The sequence below is a fragment of the Hyaena hyaena genome, unplaced genomic scaffold (genome assembly GCF_003009895.1).
Source record: "Hyaena hyaena isolate Hyena2069 unplaced genomic scaffold, ASM300989v1 scaffold_45, whole genome shotgun sequence".
NCBI classification, from domain to species: Eukaryota; Metazoa; Chordata; class Mammalia; order Carnivora; family Hyaenidae; genus Hyaena; species Hyaena hyaena.
In genome coordinates this window covers 2861503-2875952 of record NW_024080677.1, presented here as the reverse complement: position 1 = coordinate 2875952, position 14450 = coordinate 2861503, and the positions used below count along the sequence as shown (strand labels likewise).

The 14450-nt window shown below is 50.9% G+C and overlaps 1 protein-coding gene across 3 annotated transcripts in view; it reads left to right on the top strand.

The window, feature by feature from the left end:
• Positions 1–2613: 2613 nt before the first annotated feature.
• Positions 2614–14450, top strand: part of TRAK1 (trafficking kinesin protein 1) — a 123007-nt gene continuing 111170 nt past the window's right edge. For all 3 annotated transcript variants that reach the window (XM_039230371.1, XM_039230370.1, XM_039230369.1), the window contains exon 1: positions 2614–2899. The gene's annotated coding sequence lies outside the window, so the exon portion shown is untranslated. The remainder of the gene's footprint in view (positions 2900–14450) is intronic.

The following is a 14450-nucleotide window of genomic DNA, read 5'->3' as shown; positions in this document are numbered from 1 at the left end:
GGATCCTATAGAATGCATCTGAGTATGGATTAGAGTGAGGGTGTGGTCTGTTGACATGGAAGGCCAAGTTCCTTATCTGCCGTTTCCCTGCAGAGCATCTTTCCATGGTGATGAATTCTTTCCTGCTCTGAAACTTCCTTTCCACAGTTGCCTGGTTGCCTCTCTGTGGCAGAGATGTGACCGACCCCTGCTCTCTGTAGCACGTGGGGTTGTTCTTGGCATTTCACGGCGATAAACATCCTGGGCCCTCGTCCACCCGAGCCAGAGAGCTACAGACACTTAGCCAGGCTGACCTTCCTAGTTTATTACCACCCCAGGTAATGCATAAAAGTGGGAGTTTCTTAAAACTCTTGCCAACTTGAACCTTGTTATCATTTTTAAATCTTTGTCAGTCTGATTAAGATTTTTTTGGGGGGTGGGGGGGTTGGTACCTGGGTGGCTCAGTGAGTTAAGTTTCTGACTCTTGATTTCCACTTGGGTCATGAGCTCACGGTTTATGAATTCGAATCCCACATCGGGCTCTTTGCTGACGATGTGGTGCCTTCTTGGGATTCTCTCTTTGTCCTTCTCTCTCTGTCCCTCCCTGCTCACTCACTCTGTCTCACAACAATAAATAAATAAAAACTTAAAGAAAGAAAAAGATTTTGGGGGAGGATCATGGTTAAGTTTCCTTAATACGACTGGTGTGTGTGTTTATCTATTTCTTTTTGGGGACTGAAAAGAATCTTTATATCCTTGGACCATTTTTTTCTTTTGAGCTGTTTGCTTCAGGTTTATGAATGATGTGCGTTATTAATGTCTAAATAACATTAATTCTAAGGGTCCCTGGTCTAATTTCCCTGCCATTCTTAATGTGGCATGTCTTCCTCACCTTTGAGTTCTTTCTGTTGGTCCGTTCATTCATGGGAGCCCATAAGGTGTGGTCAGCACACCTGGCTGGAGCTCCCTGGGATTATCAGGGGTCAGATCTTGAAGTCTTCAAATCTCTGACAACGTCTTTCTGTTGTCTTTGCACAGAATAGTTTAATTGATTCTCCGGTCACTTCTGGAGGTCTCCTGGGCCACCTCAGGCCTCTGACGCCCAGAATGTTTATAGGGTTCTGCTTGGGAACTCCAGGCTTTTTCTTCCCAGGCATCTTCTCCGTTTGTCTGTATTTGAATCACTGACCAGATGTTGCTGTCCAGCTCTGTCTCTGGTTACCTTTCCCTTTTCACCAGGGGTATCCAGGCTTCCCCACCCCTTCCTATTTTATATTTGTGTGTTTATTATCATTTTGTATTTGGAAAGCAGTGTTGACTGAAGAATTTGGAGGTGAAGTCTCGTAACAGTAAAGGTGGTGACGTGGAATGTGAAAAGCGCCCTGGGTTGGCGCAGCTTCCGGCCGGCAGACACTGAGCGAGGGTGCGCTGAACGGGCGCCCCTCGGAAGGGCATTGGGCAGGACACCGAAGGTTCTCTAAGAAGAGTACTGCCTGGGGGACGCCCCAAAGGGAAAAGAGGGTGGGGCTTTCTTGTCACTAAGATGACAAAACCCCAGAACGCACGGGAACAGTATAATACACAGCAACAGGTTGCGGCCTTCCTCCTCCGGGAGCCCGGCCCGGCCTGTCCCGGGCCCCACTCCTCAGGCCGTAGCCCTGGGAGCCGCTACCCCGCCCCGAGGGAGGCAGCCAGGCCAAGATGTCTCCACCAGGTTGCTTCTGGTGTCCCCGAGATGGGCCCAGACAGGTGGCAGCCAGAGACAGCTGTTGGGAGGGACGGAGGGGCCACACGCAGGGCCCACCCAGACCCCCCAGTGCTCTGTGGCCATGTAAGTCCTCTTTGTGTGTCCATTTTGACGAAGGCTGAATTCATTTGTATAGAATAGGAACTCTTGGTGTATTGTGGTGAGTAACCTCTCGTTGAGGGAAAAGGTCACAGGCCCGGGCTGTAGTTTTCGTTCAGAACTGACTGTACCGTGTTGGGTAAAATATCTGTTAACTTTCCCCTCTTTTTGTTTTCTTTCTTATTAAAAACAAAACTGTAAGTACATCATGCTTCGGAGCAGTAATTCTCAAACTTTCCTGGTCCCAGGACCCCTTAAACATTGGGGATCCCCAGCAGCTTTTGTTTATGGGCGTTATATGGATTCATGTGTAGTGTGTTAGAAATCAAAACAGGAAAATTCAAGCCACGGGGATACAGAAGTACACATCCCATTAATAAGCCTTTAGGGCAAAAATGTCACCGCACATCATATGGTCTCTGGAAAATTCCATCGTGCCTCTGTGAGAGGATGAGAGTGAACTACTTTGACCTTGTGTGCGGACCCTTCACACGGGTCTCAGGGAACCCCAGGGGTTCTCGGGTCACTTTGAGACCCGGCGTGCTAGAGCATTTCTGTAACTTACTGCAGTTCTGTCATCAACCTCGAGGAACTTGATTGGAAATAACCTTGGCTTGAAGAAAACGCATTTCAGAATTTGTGATCTGAGCCCACATCATCTCAGGGCCCTTATTTTTTTTTATTATCATTATCATTATTATTATTATTATTATTATTATTATTATTTTTTGCTGAGGCTCTACTAACTCTGCCCTTCTCTCTGGATTCTTCCCATAGATTCCCCATAAGGAGCCCCCGCTGGCGTGCCAGACCTACTGGGGCCCGTCCACCCAGCTGCGCCAGACTCCGGCAACGGGGCCCCCGATGGCAGTGGGCACCTCCCTGTGAAACCTGCCAAGCTGGACGCCACAGTTCCGCACGCTGACACTTTGGCCAACTCCGTGCCCCCGTTGGAGGTGTGCAGCCATGCAGTCCTAGCCTGCAGCCCCGGCATCCCTGAGGAGCACTATGTAAGCGAGGCTGTGGAAGATGCTCCCAGCTGCAGAGGGTACCGGGATGCCTGCACCATCACCGGTAAGGGGGCCTTTCCTTTTCCTGCCAGGGAGGGTGGGAGGCCTCCGTCCTGGAGGACCGGGGGTGGGGCGAGGCCACAGGGCTGTGTCTGGCGAGGTATGAGGGGCCCGGGGACAAAAGTCTGAGTGCAAAGAGTCGGGGCTTTGGGGTTTTGACACCTGCCATCCAGAACCAACGTGAGATGAAGACGGTACCTCACAGCATCGCCGTGAAGGTTCGGGATGGGAATTTTGAACCCCGAGCAGCATGTGTGGCCCGTAGGGATGCTCAGTGTCGTTTGGAGCCTCCCCCTCTGCCTGAGGCTCTGTTTCTGATTCACACATAAAGACGGGTGTGATGGAAATAACACGCAGCTGGGTGGTGGGGTACAAACATGAGGAACTGTTTTCAGTACCCTGTGGATGCTGCCAGGGTTTGCTCAGATCTCGCTCCTGACAGATGCCCGTGTTGCTCATGCTTTCCCTGCGTCCCCGGGGTCCTCGAGACCAGGGCTTGGAGCCGGCGCACGCAAGGGCTCTGAGCAGAGCTGGCCGAGGACGGGGTGCGGAACGGCAGCAAGGGGCACTGTTAGCGTCACATCGAGATGCATTCACGTCAGTTTGCCTCGGTTCTCGTTCTGTCTGCAGTGTTTACGTTTCTCCCCGTTTGAAGTAATGCCCAGTGGCAGCTTCAAGTGTGCGGACTTGCTTCTAGTAGCTTTTCACGGCTCCATCTCACGTTAAGCATGGAGGACCTCCTGGGTGTCAGGTGTCCTGAGTGCAGAGGGCATGGGGGTGGCCCGGGAGCCCGGCCTGGGTGCTAGACTCCGGCCCCGTAAGTGACCCTCTGTCTGCTCTTTCCCTGAATCTCACCCCTGCTTGCCCACCTGTGGAAGGACACCTTTCCTGCATCTCCGTTCTGTCTGCATCTCCCGTTTCCCCTTGCTCCTGGATCTCACCTGTCAGCACAGAGACCTGCGGTGACCTCCCCGTTGTAAAGATAATCCTTTGTGACTCCACTTTCCCCACAGGCGGTGCCCATGCCTGTGTCTCTGCCCCTCGGTGAGCTGATTGCATTTCCTCGTCTGCTCTCACTTGTGTCCAGTGCGAGCAGGCTGTCACCCCACCATTTCCCCCCCGCGGATGGCCTTGTGCAGTGCCGGGGTCCGTCCTTGGCTTCATCTTCTTGCCTTTTGAGCAGGAGTCGACACTGCCGACCACTCCCTTCTTCTGGAAATCCGGTCCCTTGGTTTTGGGTCTTGGTTCTCCTGTTCTGCTACCTTGCTGGCTGCTGTTCCTTCCAAGCCTGGGGGTGTCAGGGGGCCGGGGGGTGGGAGGGCTCAGTCCTTGCTCTCTCGTAACATCTGTGCCCCAAGCGCCCTCCCCCCGTCTCCAGGATTTACAGTCTGCCCTGTGCAGACCCCTCTGTAACTCCTTTCTTCAGACCCAACCTGTCCCCTGGAGGCCAGACATGATGGTCTAACTCCACATCTGACCGCTTCACCTGGATACCCTACAGGCATCTCAGACCCAAACGACCGAAAATGACCTGATTTCCACCCCTGCCTGCTTTCCCGGTGGTCTAGCTGGTGGTGCTTCTGTCTTTCCCATGGACCGGGCCAAGGCATTCAGGGCCTCTGTGTTTCTTTCACACTGCGGTTTGCTGGGAAGTCCTTTGGCTCTGTGTTCAGTGTGTCCAGAGCCCGACAGTCTCTCAGCAGCTCCACGGCATCCATCCTGGTCTACACCACCTTCATCTCACATCTGGATTATTTGCAGTGGGCTCCTAATTGGGCCTCCCACTTCCCCACTTGCTTTTGTGCAGTCTCTTCTCTGTCTCCCCACCCAAGGGACTTTTTACACACACGTCCTAGGGTTTAACCCTTCTCCAAACCTCCCGTGGGCTCCTATATGACTGCGGCCTGTGGGGTCTAAGGGCCAGGACTTCCCCGTCCTTTTGACTCTCGTCTGCCCACTCCATCCCAGACACACTGCCTCCTTTCTAATCCTTGGACTCATCAGGAATGTGCTGCCTCAGGGCCTTTGTTCTTGCGGTTGCCCAGCCACCTGGATCGCCTCTTACGCCCCGATGGCCTCACGATTCCCTCTTCCCTTTCTCCAAATGGCGTTTCATTAGAGGCCCTTTTGTGACTGCTTTATAGGAAGAGCAGTCTCACCCCTACCTTTTCCCTTCCCCCTTTCCTGTCTTATCTTCCTCCCCCGACGTAGTCACCAGCTACAAGTGTTTATATTTCGAGGGCAAGGACTTTGTGCAGCCCAGCATCCCAGGAGCTGAAATAGCACCTCATGTGGCTGGAGCCCAGTTAGAGGGGTCTATTATCCCCATTTTACAGGTAGAGAAACTAAGTCATGAGAGGTTCAGTATCCAGCTTAAGATCCCCGAGCTCTGCAGGCTGAGATGTGCATGCAGGTTGTCACCCCGGGGCAGGTGTTCTCGGCCACCCAGGAACACAGCCCAGTGGGAATTGTGCACCGTGGTTGATCAGCACGGGCACGAGGGGGCACAGGGACGGGGGGTGCCTGGTCGAGCCTTGGAGGGGAAAATTTGGAGGGGGGGCCCAGAGGGCTTCCCAGAGGAGGCAATGCCCCAGCTGCATTTGTCTAAACACCTGAACTAATAACCCCTGGGCCTCCAGTGTTATGTGTACCAATTGGAATCCAGGAAGCATCCAGTCTGTTGAAACAGTCACTTTCTCTGAACGTGACAACCAAGGGCCAAGAAATGGCAGAGCCGCAGCTGAAACTTCAAACGCCTCGGGGCTGGGCGACGGCTGCCCTGTGCTGGGACACCGTGGCAGAGCCGCAGGACAGCTGAGAAGCAGAGCTCGGCGCTCTCACGTTTGGCAGCGGCTTAGTAAGCGGGGTGTAAACACAGGCTCCGTTCCGCGTTCAAGGTGCCGGGCAGCCAGATGATGCAGGACACGCTCAGGCTCAAGTCTTACTAGATGGTCCCTGTGCGGAGGGTGCACAATGGAAATAGCCCCGGGGAGACCTGGAGTACCCCAGGAATGCATACGCGGCTCCCAGACCTTGCCAAGTGCGGTCCCTGGAGCCCACTTGGCATCCGGCCTCCGATAAATGCACTCCGCCCCCGGTTCCCAGTGGGCAGTGAGACGAACAGCAGACTTTTTGTTCCCCTTTGATTTTTACGCAAAGCCAGACACCCGCCTCGAAGCTCTGCTCCCCTGCCGCCCCACCTCCCCTCAACTTGGGGGTATCACGTTTTTGGGTGCGTCATTTTCTCTTTGGGGCGGTTTAGCACGATGAGCCGATAGGGCGCCCGGGGTTATGTAACCCATTGTGCTTCCAGAGCGGCTCACAGCCTTAGGATTTGCCCCAACAAGCACGCTAAGAAAACTGCTGAGGGAGGCGCGGGAGGAGGGCGGCTGTGCTGGGGCCCTGGCCCGGCCGGGTCCTCGTGCGGAATCCCTCTTCCCTCGGAATTGCCGCCAGAGGTGGTTCGTGCCCATGGCCTTGGTGTTTCAGCTCAGGCAGCCCGTCCGGGCCCAGCCTCTGCCAGCCCTCTGCCCGGGCGAGCCGCTCCGGACAGGCTCCTGTGGTAAGTGTCTGCTGGGCTCATCTGCTCTTCGTGTCCTTTGTGGGGTGGCCGGGAGGGGAGCCGACCACGGGGAAGCACCCTTCTCTCCTGCTCTGTTCTGCTTGGCAGGCTGTCCTTGGGGCGCGTGGTGGGGGAGTCGCCATATCGAAGCATCCAAGGGCAGAGCCGAGGGTCCCGAGAGGCCGTCGCTCCCTCGTCTCCTCGTCCAGGCACAGGGGAGGCAGTGACACGGGGCCATGTCTGAGTTGGGACCAGGCGTCCCAGACTCCCACCACCTTCCCCTTTGGGGTGCTTTGCAGGAGCTGAACAGGGAAGGTCGCTAAGCCCCCGCTCCCCCACCCCCACCCCGAGTCTCTCCAGCTCTTCTGTTTTTCTTAATCCCGTGTCTTCCTCCTGGTTTCTCAGAGCCTCGCCTGGCATTTGGGTCGGCAAGGACTTTCTTGAAAGGTGAAGAACACGGGCGCCTGGGTGGCTCAGTCGGTGAAGCGTCCGACTTCGGCTCAGGTCATGATCTCACAGTTCGTGGGTTTGAGCCCCGCGTCGGGCTCTGTGCTGACAGCTCAGAGCCTGGATCCTGCTTCAGATTCTGTGTCTCCCTCTCTCTCTGACCCTCCCCTGCTCACGCTGTCCCTCTCTTTCTCAGAAATAAATAAAACATTAAAAAAAATAAAGGTAAAGAGTAGAGTTCATGTCTCCCTTTCTCCTTCTCTCCTCCTCTCTCTCTGTCTTTACTTTTTTTTTCCTCTTTACTGAACGTGTTTGGCTCTGTCCCTCTGATCCACGCCCCGGTGGTGGAGAGCTCGGGAATCATTTCTGCTCTGGCCTGTCTCCCTGCTGTGGGGCTGGAGCGTCTGGTGTCTGTCCTGTGTTCATGTTAGAAGAGCTGTCTGGGTCCAAACCCAGTAAACTCCGGAGAGGCGGGCCCCTCTGTCCTGTTCAAATCGGCTCAGGTCTCAGGACGTGTAAGAGTCTGGATGAGAGGTTATGCGGTGCTGTGAGTGTGGTGGGGGAGGCTGTGTAAAATGCCTTGACCCATGGTCAGTAATCTGTTCACCTAGCAGCTCTTCAAGGCCAGCTTTGTGCTGGGTTCCGTCGCGACAGCCGGCTGGGGCTCGGAGCACCGGAGGTGGGCAGAGGTGTGAGTGACCAGCGACAGCCCCATAGTCAGTTCCTATCTAGTATAAAAATCTTAATGTGTTTTCCATTAAAAATTTATAACCTAATGGTACTCACTTGGCTGAATGAAGCAGAAGAGAATGGACAGTGAAATACCCCTTCTTTCACAGGGTGAGAAAAACGTGAATTGGATCTAGGGAATTATACATTTTCTCTAAATTCAGAAGTTGGAACTGTTCTTTTCTCCTTAGTGGAATCTGGTCTGTTTGACAGTAGGTTGGTTTTTGCACATGGAATTCAGGAGGAGGTCCTCTTAACGCTGATATTCCAGAGCTGATGTTTAACCTTCAGCAAAACACAAGAATATTCGCATCTGTCTTTTAAAGACGCTGTAAATTATTTTGGAGGCCACCTGCCATCTTGCTTCCCCTCAGTCTCTCGCTGTTAGGCCAGTGGGGAGAACATTTGTCACACAGTGTTTTTGATATAAATTGTGAAATTTAGGTAAACAGTATCAGTAAGGTTCTTAGCCTGCGATCGGGAAGCTATAGTTTTAGGTGCTTCATAGGCTTCACCTTCCTAATTGCTTTCCCTTGTGAATTTGAAACAAGTTTTTAATGTCTCCAGTGCATTCCTGATAGTCTTTGCCCATTTTAAACCATTTTAAGAAGCTGGCAAATAGTATATTATATTAAAACAATTAGGGGCGCCTGAGTGGCTCAGTCATTTAAGTCTCCGACTTCAACTCGGGTCATGATCTTGTGGTTTGAGTTCGAGCCCCACATTGGGCTCTGTGCTGACAGCTCGGAGCCTGGAGCCTGCTTCGGATTCTGTGTCTCCTCTCTCTGCCCCTTTCCCGCTCACACTCTTTCTCTCTCTGTCTCTCAAAAATGAATAAACATTAAAAAAACAACTTAAAGCAATGAAAGAGTGATCTTATTACGGTATTTATCAGGCATGCTTTGCAGGGACTTCCAAATATCTATCCCAGCGCAAATAGCATTCCTAATGGTTTTCCTTTAGATGCTAAGTTTTCGTAATGGATTTACATTGATTTGACTTCCAAGCATCAGAGTGAGGATTACTTCATACACGCTTTGTCAAGGTGTTCTCTTTTCCATGTGACCAGACCAGAGTTCAGGGCCATTTGCTGGCTAAGGGTCAGTGCCAGCCTTGGGCCTCGGCACCCTGCTTCCGCCCTTGGCCGAGGTCCTCTGTGGGGGCTCTCCAGGGATTCGGGGAGCGAGGGTGTGGGGTGTGGGCCTGCCAGGAGCCGGCCTCGCGGCTGGCTTCGGATGGTCCCCCGTCTGCACTGTTTGGTGGCGACTCTGAGGCTCGTGGCCTTGAGAGACTTGTCTCTGTTCTGTGACCCCTCGTTTGGCATGACCATTGACACGTTGGGCCCTGCAAGCTGAAACTGCCATGCACTGGAACTTTATAGCTGTCATTCCAGCCAGAACAGATCAGAAGTCATAAATCTTCTGTTAGTGCTCTGCAGAGAAACAGAACCAACCGGATATACACCTATGAAGAGGTTTATTATGAGGAATTGACTCACACGATTATGGATGCTGACGAGTCCCAAGATCTGCATGCAGTCAGCAAGCTGGGGACCCGGGAGAGACCGTGGTGTGGTTTCAGGCCCAAGGCCAGCGGCTTGCAGCCTAGAAAGAGAGTGTTTCAGTTCGAGTCTAAGGACAGTAAATACTTGATGTCAGCTGAAGGCAGACAGGCCGGAAGAATTTTCTTACTCGAGGGAGGTCTGTCTGTCTCTTTGGTCTATTCAGTCCTTCGCCGGATTAGGTGAGGCCCACCCACGTGAAGGAGGGCAGTCTGCTTTACTCAGTCTACTGATTTAAATTTTATTTCATCCAAAAATACCCTCACGGAAACACCCGGAATAATGTTGGGCCCAATACGTGGGCATCCGTGGCTCAGTCATGTGGACAGTTAGCTGTCACGAATGCTAACAGAGGCTGACACTTACCGCGTAGTTGCTCTGTGCCTGGTGGGGTTGCAGGCACTGCTGCGGAAACCCATTTTGTGCTCAGCACACCCCTGCCGGGGGTGGGCGTGGGGGGTTACTGTTCTCACCCCTACCTTTACGGAGGTGTGGACTGGACTGGTGTGCCCTCTCCTGTAAACTAGCGGTCCCTGGGGTTCAGACCCCGCAATGTTTGCTGACCCTGTTTAAGTTAACTTCCTTCGTTGTGAAAATTTTTAAAAAATAATTTCACTTAACCAGGGTTTGAAATTGTAAAACCAATATATGCAAGTGATAAAGCTTGGATTGTCCCAAAGCATATCAGTGTAGAATAACAGTCATTCCACCATCTATAGAGGTTAACTATTTTAAGAAAAAAATCATTCCAAGAATTGTTTTCTAAATTCTTTTTCTAAAAAAACACAAATGAAGAAATTATTCTTAACACACACACACACACACACACACACACACACACAGGGCCATACTAATACCCTGATCTGCATTTTTAAAAAGTTGACACCATTTCTTAGGATTGTTTCATTACAGTACATATAATATTGCCTTATTCTTTAAAATAGCTACAAAGTCCCCTATTATCTGGAATTGCCCTTATTCATTGTTTTTCAAAGTTTATTTATTTGAGAGAGAGATAAGAGCAAGCAGGGGAGGAGCAGAGAGAGAGAGGAAGAGAAAGGGAATCCCAAGCAGGCTCCGCTGTGTCAGTGCAGAGCCCGATGTGGGGCCCGAACTCATGAATAGTGAGATCATGACCCGAGACGAAACTGAAAGTCAGACGCTTAACCAGTGGAGCCACGCAGGCGTCCTCCTTACTCATATTTTTAATCCAGCAGTTTGCATACGTAATGTTCCTTTTCCTAACAAACTTTTTAATTCCTCCTTTATTAATTGGAAATTAGTAGATCACTAATCCTTCTCAACACAATTGAAGAAAACACCAGTGCGGTGCCTTGCGATGATGGAAATGAGAAGTTAAAGCAGACTGATGAGCGCTGGGCTCCACGGCTCAGTGGTGAAAGCGTGGGTCCCGTAAAACAGACTGGTGTAACCTGGATTTCGGCTGTGACCACGTGCACCTGGCCTCATCGGGTTGCCTGTGAGCAGTCGGGTCCTGCATGGCCGGGAACGGGTGCCGGGGTGGCTCAGTCGGTTAAACATCCGACTCTTGATTTCAGCTCAGGTCCTGATCTCATGTTTCATGGACTCGAGCCTAGAGTCAGGCTCTGTGCTGACAGTGTGGAGCCTTCCTTGGATTCTCTCTCTCTCCCTCTCTCTCTGCCCCTCCCCCGCTTGTGTTGCACGTGCATGCTTTCTCTCTCTCAAAATAAATAAACTAAAAAACAAACACAAAAGAACCACCATGAAGGTTGCAGCTGCTAAGGCCGCTGACCATAAGCTGGTCCCGTCAGGTCCAAACAAGAGCCACTGTTTGGAGCAGCCCCTTTGGTACTACTTCCAGATATTTCTGGTTGCATTTCGTGCTCCGAGGAACATTCCTGCACGTACATCTTTCGGGCCACTTGTCCAGGATGTCTGTAAGCGAATGGAGTGTGCGTTTACGATTTGCTGTACGTCACAGCACTGACCCCAGAGAGCCTGCTCCCGTTAGGTGTCCAACGTGAGCGTGAGGTTAGTGCCGACTCTGGGCGTGCTCAGCCCGCTGCCTGCTGGCTAATCAGGTTGTCACACAAAAGGGTCCTTCATTTCAGCTTGTATCTTTTTCCTCATGAATAGTCTGTGTCTCATTTCTACTGCATTTTATTTTCTGGTTGCTGACCTTTAAGAGGTACGTTGGAGTCTCTGTTACGTGTACAGAGGGGAAGGCAGTGTGCCAGGTTGAGATTCTTTCCTATTTCAAAAGAGGAAAATTGTCTTCTTTTTTTTGTTTTTTGTTTTTTCTTTTTAATTTTAAGAGAGCTTGCAAGAGAGTGTGTGTGGGGGGGGGGAGGGGGAGAGGGAAAGAGAGAATCCCCAGCAGGCTCCGTGCTCAGCACAGAGCTTGACCACCAGACTCAGTCCCATGGCCCTGGGATCATGCATGACCTGAGCCAAAATCAAGAGTTGGATGCCAAACCAACTGAGCCACCCAGGCGCCCCTCAAAGAGGAAAAATGTCTTAAGGATAGTTACATGAATGACTGTTCAATTACTATATAACTATTTGATATTAATAGGAGAAGTAGGGGGTGATAAGAAGATTGTGTAAAAGGGATTTCCAAAGTGACATTTCCAAGAAGGTTTCTGTGGGAAAGCAGTATTAAAGCAGAAGTCTGAAGGAATATGTAGGAGTTAGCAGGGTGGGGTGGGGAAAGAGCATTCCAAGCAGTGAAGACAGCACAAGCAAAGGCCCTGTGGTGGGAAGATTATTGACAATAATAGCTACCATTGATAGAGCACTTACTATGTACTAGACATTATTCTAAATATCTTTTATATCTCCCTACATTTAATTCTCATGTATTATTTGTGTAGCGTACTTCCCCCAACCATGGTGGTTTGGAACAGCAAACAGTTATAGTCTTACTTATTTCTGTGGGTCGGGAATTGAGGAGTAGCTTAGCTGGGTGGTTCTGGCTCAGGGTCTCCCTTGATGTTGCTGAAGGCCGCAGGGGGTATCTATTCCCCAATACTTGAGCAATTATGTGATGAATTTGCTTGTGAGGAGGATTTCTGGGGTGAGGACTCCAGTTTTGACAGACGTTGCCAGAGAGGTTGTATTTTTGTATTGTTCAAAGTGGGGGTCTAGGCCCACACCCCCTGCACCCTGGGTATTAGCAAACACCTTGCGCTTTGCCAACTGAAGTGTGAAAACAAGAGCGCATATGGCCTCAATTTATATTCCTCTCAGTATGTAGAGATTGAGCATCTTTTGGTATTTCCTAGCATAAGTTTTATTTTTATTTTCTGGGATTTGAGATAAATTTCTTAACAGTTCCTGTTTTTAGCCCATGAAGTAGTAACTTCCACAATTCAAAATCAGAGAATTGTTATTTTATAATTATTATTATTAAATGTTTATTTTTGAGAGAGAGAGAGAGGAAAAAAAACATGAGAGGGGGAGGGGCAGAGAGAGGGAGACACAGAATCCGAAGCCGACTCCAGGCTCTGAGCTGTCAGCACAGAGCCCACGTGGGGCTTGAACCCATGGACCACGAGATTGTGACCTGAGCCGAAGTCGGACTGTCCACCGACTGAGCCCCCCAGGCGCCCCAAGAGTTGTTATTTTATACTTTTCTTTGGCAGCAGCAGCAGCAGCAGCAGCAGCAGCAGCAGAGAAGGTCTTGGCGAACCTGCCTCACTGGGTCACCGTGAGGGTTAAATGAGTTACTACACGCAGAGTACTGAGCAGGTTGTTGATACATAGTAAGCTTTCAATTAGTCCTTTTCTTTGTTGTTGCTGTTGCCTGCCTGCCTGCCTGTCTGTCTGTCTGTCTGTCGGTCACTGCCATTGTCTTTTCGTCTATTTCTGTTTGGCCTGGAGGAGATCCCAGGCTGTCCGAGGTTGTTGGGCTGGTTAGGTGGAGGGTAAAGGTATAGCTGTTTTACATGTTGCCCTTCAGCTCTCCCTGTTTGCAGAGCCCCCCCCCCCCATCTTCATTCATTCTTTGCAGTCTCAGATGGCCCCCTCGGCCCCCTCGGCCCCCCTCGGCCGTATCTTGGGCCCCAGGCGTGTTCTGCTCTTTCTTACATCCGTGCATTCCCATGCGCCTCTCAGAAATACGCTTATCTTTTAGCCACTCCTGGTTCTTCTCTCACTTCCCCCTTCCTTTGCTCTTTTGGGTTTGTTCTTCCTTTTTGTTCCTTTTCTGCTCTCCTGGTTCAGGGGCTGGCTCTGCTGGGCTTGGCAGGCTGACTGGGATTTGGCTCCAGTCACTGGAAGGCCTTGCAGTGTGGCCTCAGGGAAGGGCAGGTCTTGGAGGCTTCTGGAATGTTGGGGAGGCAGAATTTGTTTCTTTACCTAATGGGAATGCTGGATTTACTGGGGGGAGCAAGTGGCATATTTTTTGTGAAAAACTTAGAAAAACTCTGAAGCTCTATAGGAAGTCCAGTAAAACGTTCTACAGTGATGGAAATGTTCTCCGTTAAAATATCTTCATAGACTTTTAGGATATCATCTCTATTAAAAGAAAAATAGCCTTAGTTGATTATGGAAGTGACTGGCATCTCTGCATCATTTGTAAAAAATGATTGTATGACTACTTCCTGTTGGGGCACCTGGGTGGCTCAGTTGGTTAAGCCTCTGACTTCAACTCAGGTCATGATCTCATGGTTCGTGGGTTCGAGCCCCGCATCAGGCTCTGTGCTGACAGCTCAGAGCCTGGAGCCTGCTTTGCATTCTGTGTCTCCTTCTTTCTCTCTGACCCTCTGCTGCTTGCTTTCTCTCTCTCTCTCTCTCTCAAAAATAAGTATTAAAATACTAAAAAAATAAAGCTACTTCCCATTATTGAATATTTGTTTCAAAAATTTGATGAGGGGGACGTGGGTGGCACAGTCAGTTAAGTGTCCGACTTTGGTGCAGGTCATGATTCACCGCTGTTGAGTTCAAGCCCCAAGTCAGGCTCTGTGCTAACAGCTCAGAGCTTGGAGCCTGCCTTGGATTCTGTGTCTCCATCTCACTCTCCCTCCCCCCCACAAAATAAATGAACATAAAACAAATTTCTTGGGGCACCTGGGTGGCTTAGTCGGTTAAGTGTCTGACTTTCGCTTGGGTCATGATCTCGCGGTTTGTGGGTTCGAGCCCCGCGTCGGGCTCTGTGCTGACTGCCAGCTCGGAGCCTGGAGCCTGTTTCGGAGTCTGTGGCTCCCTCTCTCTCTGACCCTCCCCTGCTCGCGCTGTCTCTCTCTCTCCTAGAAATAAATTTAAAAAAAAAAA